Genomic DNA, 12,723 nt, shown 5'->3' with positions numbered 1-12,723 from the left:
CCCTTTCCTCACTATGGTCATATAGCTGCTGATACTGACCCTCAAGGCGCTTACATAAATAACAGCTCAAAATTTTCCTGCAATTCATATTCTTCTCTCGTCTTAAGAGCCATAGAGTTATACAGCACAAAAACAGGCCCTTCGGCCCACCTTGTCCACGCCGGCCATCAAGCCTGTCTATTCTAATCCCATTTTCCAGCATTTAGCCAGTAGCCTTCTATGCTATGGAATTTCAAGTGCTCATCTAAATACTTAACTGTTGTGAGGGTTCCTGCCTCTACCACCCCCTCAAGTAGTGTTTTCCAGATTCCAACCACCCTCTTGGTGAAAACATTTTTCCTCAAATCCCTTCTAAACCTCCTGCCCCTTACCTTAAACCTACGCCCCCTGGTTATTGACACCTCCGCTAAGGGAAAAAGTTTCTTCCTATCTACTCTATCTATGCCCCTCATAATTTTGTATACCTCAATTAGGTTCCCCCTCAGCCTTCTCTGCTCTAAGGAAAACAACCCTAGCCTTTTCAGTTTCTCTTCATAGCCGAAATGCTGCAGCCCAGGCAACATCTTGGCGAATCCCCTCTGCACCCTCTTCAGTGCAATCACATTCTTCCTATAGTGTGGCAACCAGAAGTGTACACAGTATTCCAGCTGTGGCCTAACTAGTGTTTTATACAGCTCCATCATAACCTCCCTGCTCTTATATTCTATGCCTCAGCCAATAAAGGCAAGTATACCACATGCCTTCCTAACCACCTTATCTACCTGTGCTGCTGCCTTCAGTGATCTATGGACAAGTACACCAAGGTCCCTCTGTACTTCCTAGGGTCCTACCATCCATTGTATATTCCCTTGCCTAGTTAGTCCTCCCAAAATGCATCACTTCACACTTCGGAGGATTAATCTGCCCATTTTACCAACCCAACTATACTGTCCTGTAATCTAAGGCTATCCTCCTCATTATTTATGACACCATCAATTTTCGTGTCATTCTGACCTTCTCCCTGATTTCCATATTGTGATGCTAGGGTAGGATAATAATGGATTCAACCAGCCAGAGGAGAACATTCTACTGAGAAATGGGCTGAAGTTTTCCAGGCACATAACCCTCTTACATCGATTATGTGGTAGCTGCTGCATCATACCTTATTAATATAGCTTGAACCTGTAAATATAAAATAATCTTCAGAGCTGTAATTTCATGGGGGTTACCAGATACATGCAAATGGTTAACCAGTCCCAATTTTGCTCTTTAACTGTGAAGTAATGGTTGAGTTATGTGCCAGTCTTGCTATCTTTAGTCTTTTTGTTCACCTCGATCTATTACATACACAGTAACTGGATTCCACTATCTTTGTAACCTGGTCCAGTACGCAATTTTAGCTCGAGCCAATTCCAGTTCTCCATTTCAGCTTCTCCTATGTTCTTTGCAAGGCTATCCATAATATATTAAAAATCCCAGGTCTGCTTGCAATTCCTGTCAACATTTTTCATTATAAATTCCTATGTCTACAGTTAGAATGGAAACTACCATGTAAACTTGTAATGCTGTAATTGTACTCGACCTCCAGTGCCATCAGAGGCAGAAGGGACATAGGCATCATAACTGTGGATACAGGTGTATATAATAGATATATAAAATAAGTACAGGATGCATGATTTTAAAATAGGGGATTCTGTTTGAATGCACTTATCCAATGTCACACCCTGGAGCCATCCCTCAGCTGAAGATTGCATTTCGACAAGATTCTACATAAAAGGCTGTTAACAAAAATGAGAGCACATGGAATTGGAGACAACCTATTGGCTTGGATAGGGAATTGGTTAAGAGATAGGAGACAGAGAGTAGGGATAGTGGAGATATACTCACATTGGCAGAATGTGATGGGTGGCGTCCCTCTGGAATCAGTACTGCGGCCGCAGCTTTTCACTAGTTATAAATGACTCGATGAAGGTTTGAAGAGACATATATCTAAGTTTGCTGATGAGTGACTTAGGTGGAACAGTAAATAGCATCAATAGGAACAGAAAGTTGCACAGAGACATTGAAAGATTAAGTGAATGAGCAAAACTGTAGCTGGAGTTCAATGTTGGAAAGTATGAGGGCCTCCAATTTAGACTCAAGAAATACCTCTAAATGGCGAGAAACTAGGAACTGTGGATGAGCAGAGAGATTTAGGGGTCCAAGAATACACATCATTAAAAAGTAGTGAACAGGTGCAAAATGTAATTTGGAAGGCTAATAGAATGTTGGCCTTTATCTCAAGGGGGCTACAATACAAAGAGATGGAAGTTATGTTACAGCTGTACCAAGCTGTGGTTCGACCTTCATTCAGTTCTGGGCACTGCACCTCAGGAAGGATACATTGGCCTTGGAGGGTGTGCGGTACAGCTTCAACAGAATGACACTGGGGCTAAAAGAGGTAAATTATGAGGACAGGTTACTGAGACTAGGCTTGTATTTCCTTGAACACAGAAGATTAAGAGGATATCTAACTGAGGGGTTTAAAATGATTAAAGGAATTGATTAAAGGTAGATAGAAACTATTTCTTCTGGTGGGGGACTCCAGTACAAGGGGGCATAAACTTAAAATTACAACTCAGTCATTCAGTGGTGATCTCAGAAAGCACTTCTTTACTCAAAGGTTAGACGAAATCTGGAACACTCGCCCCCATAAAAGAACTGTTGACGCTAGGTCAAGTGGATGTTTCAAAATTGAAATTGCTAGAATTTTGTTAGGCAAGGGTACAAGGGTTACAGAAACAATGAGGGTAAATGAAGTTAAGATATAACTCACCCTTGATCTAATCAAGAGGTGTGAGGGGCTGAATGACCTTCTCCTGTTTTTACGCTCCTATGTACATCTGGCAAGATGGAAACAGAACTGGCTCGGTCATAGAAGACAGAGGGTAGCAGTGGAAGGGTGCTTTTCTGAATGGAGGGATGTGACTACTGGTGTTCCGCAGGGATCAGTGCTGGGACCTTTGCTGTTTGTAGTATATATAAATGATTTTCAGGAAAATGTAGCTGGTCTGATTAGTAAGTTTGCGGACGACACAAAGGTTGGTGGAGTTGCGGATAGTGATGAGGATTGTCAGAGGAGACAGCAGGATATAGATCGGTTGGAGACTTGGGCAGAGAAATGGCAGATGGAGTTTAATTCGGACAAATGAGAGGTAATGCATTTTGGAAGGTCTAATGCAGGTGGGAAGTATACAGTAAATGGCAGAACCCTTAGGAGTATTGACAGGCAGAGAGATCTGGGCGTAGAGGTCCACAGGTCACAAAGTGGCAACGCAGGTGGATAAGGTAGTCAAGAAGGCATACGGCATGCTTGCCTTCATCGGTCGGGACATAAAGTATAAAAATAGGCAAGTCATGCTGCAGCTGTACAGAACTTTAGTTAGGCCACACTTAGAATATTGAGTGCAATTCTGGTCACCACACTACCAGAAGGACATGGAGGCTTTGGAGAGGGTACAGAAGAGGTTTACCAGGATGTTGCCTGGTCTGGAGGGCATTAGCTATGAGGAGAGGTTGGATAAACTCGGATTGTTTTCACTGGAACGACGGAGGTGGAGGGGCGACATGACAAAGTTTACAAAGTTATAAGTAGCATGGACGGAGTGGATAGTCAAAAGCTTTTTCCCAGGGTGTAAGAGTCAGTTACTAGGGGACATAGGTTTAAGGTGCGAGGGGCAAAGTTTAGAGGGGATGTGCGAGGCAAGTTCTTTACACAGAGGGTGGCGAGTGCCTGGAACTTGTTGCCGGGGGAGGTGGTGGAAGCAGGTACGTTAGAGACGTTTAAGAGGCATCTTGACAAATACATGAATAGGATGGGAATAGAGGGATATGGACCCTGGAAGTGCAGAAGGTTTTAGTTTAGGCAGGCATCAAGATCGGCGCAGGCTTGGAGGGCTGAATGGCCTGTTCCTGTGCTGTACTGTTCTTTGTTCTTGGCTCCCTGTTGTCAATGCCAAGGGGTATTGATTAACATCGGAAAAAATTTCAGTCTCTGAACTGACTGCTTTCCTGCTCTTTGAAAACAATGAATCTTTGCACTGCCAGATGCAAGCACTGAATGTCCAAGGGATGAACAGAAAATCTACAAATTAATATTTTATACACAATTCAGATATATAGGGCTGAATTTTACCACTCCCCTGACGTCGGGGGTTGTGATGGGGAGGTCCAGCAAGGGCCTCGACGCTGGGAAGGCCCCGTCCCATTTTACTGCTGGCAGCAAGTCCTCTCCGTTCAGAGATCTGAAGGCCGCAGCGAGAGGGGTGCTGGTGGGAGTGGGAAAAACATTGCGATTGTTGGAGGGGTTGTTGAGTAGGGATTGAAGGTTAAAGTGAAGAAAATTCAGGGGGGGGGGGGGGTTGGGAAGAAAGTCAGGGTCACGAGTTTACTTTTTTTGGGGGGAGGGCAATTAATTAAGTGTGCAGTCATTGGGGAAGGATGGGAGAGGGGATTGAAACTTTTAATAAACTTTTCCTTTTGATTTTTCAGGTCAGGTAACTTTAAATATTTAAATTTAAATGAAGGGCTGGAAGCCCTTTAAAAATGGCACCGGCCACCATTGGCGGAGACAGACCGCCCGCCCCCTCTACATTCGCAGGGGCAGGCGGCCCAGCCCAGACATGCAAATGAGCCGCCACGCTAAATATCATGGCGGCTCTGCAGGGCAAATCCCGCGCATGCTCCCTGCCGATTTTGAAGCTCACTGCCGGCCATAGTTTTGCTCCTCCTCCCTGAAGGCTTTGAATCTTTTCTGAGGTAAACTTCCACAGGGTTAGTAACCCTCTGGTAGCCCATCCAAGGGTCCACTATTCATGTACAAGTCCCGACATTAAATATCAGCAAGCTATTTTGGCACAGGGTGCATCACAGCTGAGCTCAATTCTTTCCTCACACAAGCAGACTTCCACAGCAAGTATCAGTATACTTGTGATTGTGATCAGCAGTAGGAATCCTGGCAAGTTATCCCTTTTCTAACTTAGTCACTGAGACCAACAGTAGCATTGCTATCACTGCCATCAGCTAACTCGACACAGATCAAAGATCAAAACTGTGATCTTCTTGTCTGTTGGGCTCAGCTACTCACTGGATAAACCTTTTAAGACACCAGCAAAGCAACCAGTTTAGATATTTTAATATTACATATAAATAACTGCTAAAAAATTGTTACATTTATACATTTCAATTCTTAATTGTTTTTCTTTGTCCATAATACTTTTTATCTATTGCAATAATAGAGACCAGCCATCTATATCTCTTCAGCTAGACATATGGTATATTCTTCAAGTTTGGCAATTAATGTATTTTCTGCTTCTGCTCTGCTTCACACACACTAATGTCCTCCTCTAGTGCTGGTCCCCAAGTTTATTATTCTGGTCTTTCACTCTGTTTGGCATTATTGCTTTGCTATGGTCCTACAGTCTCAAAGTTTGTTCTGCTCACATTCTTTTACTCTTCTCACATACAATAGTCATAGATATACGGTTTCCTCTCAAATTGTTCTATCTGAACTGTAGTTGTTAGCTCATCCTTTGTTTTTTTCCCCCCACATTTAGTCAGATGTTCCCCAGAGCTTTCTCCTCTCTCTCATTATTCTTCCTTCATCGCAATGTTCTTCTCCATGATAACCCAACCCTATCCATTCTTCTGCTAACAATTCCACTCTTTACGCTCTTCAGATTGCAAACCCTCTGTGCTTAATAACTCTGATCTTCTGGCAAGTGCAGCAGGTGAATAAACATCCGTACACCATGTCATTCAACAGCACAGAAAAACACAAATTTATTTTAATTATTCAAAGATGTTTCTTCATTTCTTATATGGGTCTAACCAACAGCAATTATTTCTTTCCTTGGATGGTTCAGTCTACTGACATTCTTCGGCCCTAATTTAACTAAAGGCTTTGTAGAACAAAATAAAAGGATACCAAAAGTTTCTGTATCTTATTTGGCATAATGTAAAAATAAGCACTGCCATGAATCATAAATAAAGACAAATTAGTTCTAAATGGAAAAGGCAACCGACGGACATGGTGTTTTGCAGCTCAAGATTTGATGTCCAAACCAATTCTTTTTTATAGCAATCGCAGAATTTTTTTCATTGGACAGGCAAGGAATTGCTTTCCACTTCTGAATTCTCGTTCAAGTACAACTCATCCTTTTGGCAGTTAAAAATACATTGTTCCTTGTATAAATCATATCAGATAAATTCACCCTCACTCCCAAATATAGAGAACCCACATCTGGACCTTGTTAGTGAATTATCCACAAGGTTAAAAGCTGTAAGTAGAAAATTAGTCATGGAGATACCTTGATCAAGTTATGAGTAATCTATTGATTTGAAAGGCAGTGAATCATAAAAAAGCCACTTGAATATGCAAGAAAATACTAAAATTACAAAATACATTAAAATCTACAACAATTCACATTAGTAACTTAAGCCCATTCTGGAAATCCATTTCTATACATAACCTTATCCCAGTTGGACTCAACTATTTAATTATACTGATTTTTTAAGTGATACTCTAGAGATCTGATCTACCATCTGTTATTCTTTAAATTACAGCTTGGCTTTTCCAACTATCGAAAGCTGTATTTACACCTTAAGTTTAGCATCCGGACAAAGTGATTTTTACTTCACATGGATGCTAAATTAATAGTGTAAATCCATAGTCAATGCCCTCGGTGACTCTGGAGTGCAAGTAGCACAAGAATCCCTTCAGGGAATAGTCACGCTTTGCTTCAATTTGACACCACATAAAATGAAAATCCAATGTGGTCTCAAGCCTGCTTCACAAGTTGTCCAGGGTGATTCATTACAACTCCTCAGCACTTTTTAAATCTACCTTTCTACAATTTAAATGGTTAAAGAAGATTCCTCCACTATCTAAACATTGAAAATTCTAACTTTTGGGAGACAACTTTCCTTAACATAGGAATTACATAGGATTTGCAGCACAGAAACAGATCATTCGGTCCAACAGGTCTATGCCTGTGTTCAGCCTCCAAATGAGCCTCCTCCCACTCTTCTTCATCTTTCCATTCCTTCCTCCTTTATGTATTCATCTAACTTTCCCTTAAATGGATCCATGCCATTGGCCTCAACCACTCCCCATGGGCACAAGCTCTACATTCCAATCACTTCCCAGGCAAAGAAGTCTCTCTTGAATTCCCCATTGGATCCACCGGTGACCATCCCATATTTATAGCCCTTAGCTTTGGACTCCCCGACAGGTGGAAACATCTATTGGCAATGACCAAGTCAAGTCTGTTTCTTGTTCTAGATGGGCCGAAGGGCCTGTTTCTGTGCTGTATAACTCTATGACTCTATGAGAAGGTGGCATTTTCCTACATTATTTCTACTGTATCTGCCTTACCACTTTTTCCCTGATCAGTTGCACACTGGATTTCAAGCAGTGAAATAATATAGAAATAAACCCAGTTTATTATAGTAATAAAACAGGACAGTTAAAGCCCAGCTAGGCAGAAACCAAGCACTGCAGAGTTTTATACTAGTAGCTGCACTATGAATGGACCCTGAATCACTCTATGCACCATCACCATAGGTTACTGTAAGTATGATTGTTTATAGGGAATCAAGGAGATCAGAAAGATCTCCCGGTAATATCACCATTGGGAGAACATGCTATGTAGATTAACAGTTTTCTGTACTCATGATTCAGAGGTTTCCAAAGGGACAGAGGAATCGTTACGATTATCTTTGCACAGGCACATATCCTCCTCCATTTGGGGGTAATACACTCTGTACAATTACTGTCAATACCACTTCAAGACCAGGTGAGAGGAAGAAAAAGATACAAATTGCATTTATATATTGCCATTTGTGACTGCAATGAAGTACTTTTGTAATGCAGGAAAAATGGCAGCTAATTAGCACACAGCAAGCTCCCACAAATAGCAATGTGATAATGACTCAATCATCTGATTTAGTGATATCGATTGAGGGATAAATATTGGCCAGGACACCAGAGATAACTCTCCTAATTATCTTCAAAATAGGGCCAAGGGATGTTTACATCCACTGAGTGGGCAGACGAAGCCTTGGTTTAACGTCTCATCTGAAAGAGGCCACCTCTGACAGTGCACCACTCCCTTAGGACTGAACTGGAGTGTCACCCTAGATTTTTGTGTTCAAATATCTGGAGTAGGGTTTGAAATCTCAACTTTCTAACTCACAGGTGAGAGTGCTAACAAGTGGCTGGTACGAAATTCGATTCAATTCAATTAAGACAAATTAAAACAACCTTAAATTTTCAGTTCCTTGTGACAGGTTTTTAAGTCAGACCATTCTAGGAACCGATTATACCCAAAGGATGAAGGTGACAAAAGACACTACTTTATGAGTCAAGTAAATAAAAACTAGACTACAGCCTTATGGAGACACCAAGGAAAATTGCAGCTGCTATTAAATAAAGGCGAGGAGAAACAAACAAACCTTTCAAAGTAAATCCACTGTTAGTCATGGATAAATAGATATTGATTAAAGAAAATATATATAAAACACTTCAGAGCACAGCTGGTGTTGCCAGCACTAGATGTCTTGCATGCTCAGTGATAGATAGGTCAGGAGATTTGAAGCTCACCGATAACAGGTCACTGAGGTTGCCTATCAGTTGGTGTGGAGCTGAACAAGATGATTTTCTGTCTTACTGACATTCGGTTGCAGAAATGTCCAAGACCTGATGTTGGGCAAGCAGTTGGACAGTACAATGGTAGTCACTCAGCCCTGGTTGGTGATGGAAACTCAAGAAACAGACCCTATGCCCATGCTTATGCATGGCATTGTTGACAAGAAGCAGATGCACAAGGAATAGGAGAAGACTGAGAATGGAACCTTGTGGCACTTCCAATGTGACCATAAAGGGATGGGAGATGACACCACGGGCTGACCCATACATCCCACACCAAAAATGTTGACTCTTAACTGCCTGCTGAAGAGACAGAGCAAGCCAATCACCGTCAAGGGAACTAAGAATGGGCAATCAATGTTTCACCCTTATCCTGAGAATGCATAATAAGAACAGAAGTCATTTTGTGCCAGCAACTTACAAAGACAACACTGAGATAAAAGGTAAGTTTTAATGTAATTTTGTCAGTAATGGTTAAAAGATGAAATAATGGCCAGTGCATAAGGAGAAATTGTTGACCTTCTTTGAACCAGGCCAAAGAATCTTTTAACATCCACCAGAACAGGTTTAATGCATACCTGTAGAGATTTGACATCAATAGATGTCAAAACTGTAGCACCTCACAACAAAAATTCCCAAATAAAAGCCATGAGATGCATGTTTTGCTGCAATCACCAGGTCCACAAAGTACCACCTCCTCTCCCTCCTCTGTAATGTGCTTCTACAGCAAGCTTGTATTTTCTAACTGGAGAATGATGGTGCTTTAAAAAAAATATATATTTTTCAGTAGTACAGAACTTGAGTTTTGCTGAGAAAAAGAAATGCTTTCAAAGCTTTTAGTCTTGCACTAATCAGGACAGACACAAGAATGCCAAATTTCAAAGGGGAGCAACAATTTATACTGCATGAGAAAAGGGTGCTGATTGGTTGGCAAGTTGGCTCTGATTGGTTGAGGTGTTAACATGGAGAATGCACCTGGGAACTATTGCCCCACACGCTTTAATTCAAAAAAGGTGCAATGCCTGAGAAGTTCATTTTGCCTGCAGAGGACAGGTCCCTGCATATGAATATATGCAGCTTCCAGCAAGTGTAAGTGAGCCACATTGAGAGCCCGACTGATAATCTTAAATTAGTTGTTTGTGAACAATCCTGAGTGTGATAAGAATTGCACTAAGTGCTGTCCCATCCTGGAATCACATCTAACGTTCGACAATGTGCTCAGAGTATTGCAAGCACGGGCTAGTTGATGAGTGCAAGACGTAAAGTTTATACAGCATGTCCCTTTTTTCAGCAGTATATGTTTTCCATTAAGAATGTATTTTACCACCTCAGCGTACTGTCAAACAGCTCACAATCGTCCACTTATAGTTTGACAGATGCCACAGAGCAGTCAGTATTCCACCCTATTATTGTAGAGGGGGTGGCGGGGGAAGAAACATTTTCATGACCACATAATAAATGTTCATCCCCACTACTCTCAAAATACGCACAGCCTATGTGACACAGGTTGGCGTAGACATCTTTTTGATTCGTAGCACTGTACAGATGGAGAAAGAGGATGGGGATGGAGAAAGGGGACACTTCCTAAAGCCGAAGACAACAAAACACATGTTCAAGGTGCTAAAACCTATTCAATTCTTTTTAAATTGTAGAAAGATGGTGGATAGAAAGATGGTGTAAGGAAAATGTGATTTTGGGCAGGTTGCCAAAACAGGACAAGAACTTTCCAAATGCACATTCTTTTCAGATTGTTATTGCGAGAGCACTGCAGCTTTAAGCCCCAGGCTTCAGCTCAGGAAGAAAGCAGCAGCCTGTTAAGTAATACAGTTCTCTCTTTGTGTTGGGCCAATGTCCATTTAAAGGCTTGCGCTCACTCACTGCTGGTATTTGACAATGATTTATAGATTTGAACCATATTTCAAGGAACAATACAGATCTTGAAAACCCAGCATTTAGAATAAACTCTACATGTGACCCATGTTAAAAGACCCCAGGTTAAATACATGCGATGAGTGTACACTCTTCAAAATGTAGCCCTGAAAACAAAGACGAGGTGATGGCATCCAAAGGTCAGTGTGAGGAAAATAACAGCATCAGATCAGCACCCATCACTTGCATAACCAACACATTTCATACCTTAGAAGGTAATGTCTGTAACAAGCTTACTTAGGGATCTTCCCAGACTCTTGCGTGTTACTAGAATATTACGTGGAATTGCAGCACAAAAACAGGCCATTCAGCCCAACCCGTCTGTGTTGACATTTATCCTCAGCACCAGCAGAATTCCAAATCCTATGTGTCCACCTTGTTCCCATATCCCTTCATCCCAGTTTCCTACAACCATCTCGCTAGCCTTTTGTTGAATGTTGGCATGGCTGCTGCTTCAATCACTAACTCTGGTAATGCAGTCCACAGCCTCACAACCCTCTGTATACAATAGTTGCTTCTGCTGTCTGCCCTAAATCTTTTGCATTTAATCTTCTATACCTCCTTAACAACTAGAAACAGTATTGCTTCTCTTCATTCTGTCTCATCGATCCCTTCATAACTTCAAACACCTCTTTCAAATCATCCATTAATCTCCTCTGTTCCAATGGAAGCAGCCCCAATTTTCTTAAGTTGTTCTTCATATTTGTAATCCTTAAACCTGGCGACATCCTAGTGTATCTGTGATATTGCTTCCTTTCTGTAAGAGTAGAGCACAAAATTGCACACACTACTCCATGGTGTCTTGAAAAGTTGTATAAAGATCCAGCATTACAACTTGGCTTGTATATTCCATGCCTTTTGCCATAAAAAACAGTATTTATTTGCTTTATTCATGGTCTTACCCACTTGAGGTGCTCCTTTTAACGTCTTGTGGGGTTTGGCGTTCAGGTTCGCAGCACTTGTACTTCACCTATTTTTCCCCATGAATTTTAGTTTTTTTTTAAAACCCAAAAATGTACCACCTCAGTTACTGAGATTGAATTTCATCTGCCACCTATATACTGGAATGTGAAAATGCAAGATCTACTTGTCCACATAAGACGCAGAGTCAGTGATACACGTGTCTGATGAAAATCGGTATAGATTGGGCTCCTTCCACCTCAACACTGCTCCTGTTCTCTTACCCAATGTTGTTGTTGTTGTGAACAATGCCCAACATTGTGAATGGGAATTCTCTTGAGATCACTCACGCTGTCTTACTCCAACATCCATCCTCCGCCCTCCCAACGTGTTGTTCTATGCACTGCGTGCTTTGGAGGAAAATGATGATTTTGGACCAATGGTTCCCAAAGTTCACCACCACTAGGGTTTTCCTCATGTCATTTCTGGGTCCATTGTAGACTGACTGATGTAGGTTGATTGTTATGACTTTCGTCAGCAATGGGTTTCATTGCATCATGCGACTAGCAGGATGGTAGGTGAATGAGAAGGACAGTGGTCTTTTTTCACTTACCAATTTGCATGTTCCTCCTGTTAATACTGTCACTCTACTTTGTGATAACAGAAGGCAAGGCAGTGTTAGTGGGAGGTGGGGAATGCAGAAAGAGAACTGAAAGCGAAAGCACACCACCAACTTGAGTTAGGTGGTCATCGAAAGTTACCACACTGAACTGAAGTGGGTGGGTGGGAGGAGAAGGAAAAAGAACAGGAAGCAAAGTGACAGCAGTCAGTAGAGGCAGGGGATGTGGAAAAAGAGTGACAGCTTAAAGTCGTGGCAGGGGCAGAAGGATACCATTATGAAACAGCTAAGGATTTACAGAGGGAATTTGTAGTTGTAGGGCAATTTGCTTTACTATTGAGATAACTATCATATTTCTTGCTAAAATTATAAAACATTTCCAACAGTTATAGAGCAAAGCAGCAAATTTCACAGTTGATGAACAGATTTAAACTGAACACTACTCAACACACCCTTTGACTGTATATCCAGTTAGTATCACACAAAGAGTAGGAATAAAAGGGTCATTTTTCAGGTCAGCCGGCTATAACTAGCAAAGCACTGCAAGGACCAGTGCTTGGGCCTCAGCTACTTACAAACTATATCAATGAGCTCATAAGAAATAGAAGGA

General features: G+C 41.5%; 1 protein-coding gene across 6 annotated transcripts in view; it reads right to left on the bottom strand.

The window, feature by feature from the left end:
• Positions 1 to 12,723, bottom strand: part of ccny (cyclin Y) — a 262,025-nt gene that overhangs the window by 189,555 nt on the left and 59,747 nt on the right. The gene's annotated exons all lie outside the window — the stretch shown is intronic.

Source organism: Heterodontus francisci, chromosome 2, assembly GCF_036365525.1.
Source record: "Heterodontus francisci isolate sHetFra1 chromosome 2, sHetFra1.hap1, whole genome shotgun sequence".
NCBI classification, from domain to species: Eukaryota; Metazoa; Chordata; class Chondrichthyes; order Heterodontiformes; family Heterodontidae; genus Heterodontus; species Heterodontus francisci.
This window is presented reverse-complemented; position numbering and strand designations above follow the sequence as displayed.